Genomic DNA, 2245 nt, shown 5'->3' with positions numbered 1-2245 from the left:
GGACAGCATATCGAACTCAGCGTCGTACTGCTCCACCGTCATGTCGCCTTGCTCCAAGTTTAGGAACTCTTGCAGCTTGGCGTGCTTCACATTGGCAGAGAAGAACTTAGCGTAGAAGTTCTCCTTGAACTGCTCCCAAGTTATCTTGCTGACGTCGCCCCCCAGCATTCTCTCAGCGGTCTCCCACCAGGCAGTGCCCCTATCCTCCAAGAAGAAGACTGCAAACTGCACCTTCTGGTCTTCTGGGCACTTCATGTACCAGAAGATAGTCTCTATGGACGTTAACCACATTTGGGCCTTTGTGGGGTTGTCCATGGATCCGTCAAAGGTCTTAGGATTATACTTCCTAAAGTCCCGTAAGTGTTTAGCCTCGGTCGACAGTTGAACTGGTACGGGTTGAGCTTCCTCAGGGGCTGGAGGAGCGACGGCTTGGGCCTGAACAGGGACAGCCTGGTTCTGCTGGGCGGCGAGGAAAGGCGCCAAAGCAGCTTGTAGCATGTCCTGATAACGCTGCTCCATCGCGGCGAGATCCGCCTGGGTGACCGGTGCGTTAGGGTCGACTGCCGGTGCAGCAGGTTGCGCCTCCGGCTGGCCACGACCGGCTCCTTTGCCTCCCCTACCACCTCCTCGGCGTGCACCTCTACGTGGCGGCATTCTCCCTAAAATTCACCAACAAAACTTTTCACCACAAGAACTTAACACCCTATCTCTAGGTCTAGACTATTCAGGCAAAATTGTAATCTTAACATTAGCAAGGCTTTAGACATACCTGGCGAGTGCCGAAGGACCGTATAGCCATAGGGTGAGGTAAAACCAAAACAAAACAATGACTTACATCGTAGGTCAGTCTACAGAACCTAAAACACTGTGCTCTGATACCAACTGTAACGACCCAACTCCTTATACTGAATGGAAGTCATTACTAAATATAGAACAAGTGGTTTAAGTCATAAAATTTATTAAAAACGCATAAGGTTTGAGAAATTTTATTTATGAAAATTCAAACAAGGTAGTTATGCAAAAAGATGTAATACGTTCTAAAGTCCTACTCGGGCCCTATCTACATAATAAGATGATAAGTACTGAAGAATACTTAAACTCAGGTACGAAAGTCTAAAATAAGGATAAGCGGAAGCAGTAGTCCCTATGGCCCGCCACGGTCACTTCGGGTCGCTCGCCAGCTTGCCTTTACCCTTGCCTCGTCCTCTACCTGAAAACATGAAATGAAGAGAGTGAGTATAAAATACTCAGTAAGGGACCCACTACTAGTCCCACTAGGTGCCTTTTAACTTCCTGTCAGAGTCCTGTAACTGGTACCCAATCTCTGGCACGTTCCCGAACACGTGCAACATGCGCTCCCGTAGGAACGTAACTCTGGTCTTCGGTGCCCCAGGGGACACCTAGGACAATCGGGATGCGAGGACCCCGTCGAGTCACTCGAGTCATATCTATATCCATGCTAGACTGGTGTCCCGTCGGACCACACAGTCCTCAATAGGTGGTGATCCTGAAGGACACCCATGCAGGTACGACTCTAACAGGTCAAGCTAACAGGTACCCTAATCGCAGTATACATACACCTGGCATCAGCATATAACATAACAGATAAATCATCATTACACTCTCCATCTCGACATCTGTCTTACAGACATAACCGCTCTCGTCATCACACAACATGCTATAATATAACCATATCGTCATTTGCATCATACTATCATTGTTTTCATGCATCGTACGGTCTAGCCCCCAACACGCACAATTGAAGTATACAAAATCTCATAATTCTAAACATGGAGCTAGTAGTAGAATCTCTTACCTGGAGATTTACTTGACGAGTCCTAACCGCGAGGCAGTATGCTTTCCAAGCGACGAGGTCCTAACTGTTTAATATGCCAAAATTCGTAATTAGGTCACCAACGACTAACGGTTCAAGACTCATTTGAAATGACTTACCCTAGAAAGAGGTTGCAGTGCTCGAGCCCCTACTGAAGAAATCCCGCGCTGCAGCAATTACTTGGTCCAAGACGTCCCTTAAGGAAAATAATTTAATTTAGTCCCAAATTAAATTAATTAGCGTCCGAAACATTGAGTCTTACCGGGTAATGCCACAATAATTAATTTAATTACCAAAATTTAGGTGGATGGAGCCAAATTAGTCTTGGCGGCTCGGCTGGAAAAGGACAGGGACTGGTTCGGCTTGGTGCAGGTGCGGCTCGACTCGGCTCGGTACAGGAACTTTACGCGT

General features: G+C 47.3%; 1 long non-coding RNA gene across 1 annotated transcript; it reads right to left on the bottom strand.

Annotated features, from left to right (window-relative positions):
* Positions 1-1192: 1192 nt before the first annotated feature.
* Positions 1193-2020, bottom strand: LOC127149521 (uncharacterized). The gene is made up of 3 exons (XR_007821214.1): positions 1954-2020; positions 1817-1880; positions 1193-1210 (listed from the first exon to the last, which is right to left on the bottom strand). It is a non-coding gene; the product is annotated as an uncharacterized LOC127149521 (long non-coding RNA).
* Positions 2021-2245: the final 225 nt, after the last annotated feature.

Source organism: Cucumis melo, chromosome 1 (genome assembly GCF_025177605.1).
Source record: "Cucumis melo cultivar AY chromosome 1, USDA_Cmelo_AY_1.0, whole genome shotgun sequence".
Taxonomy (NCBI): Eukaryota; Viridiplantae; Streptophyta; class Magnoliopsida; order Cucurbitales; family Cucurbitaceae; genus Cucumis; species Cucumis melo.
This window is presented reverse-complemented; position numbering and strand designations above follow the sequence as displayed.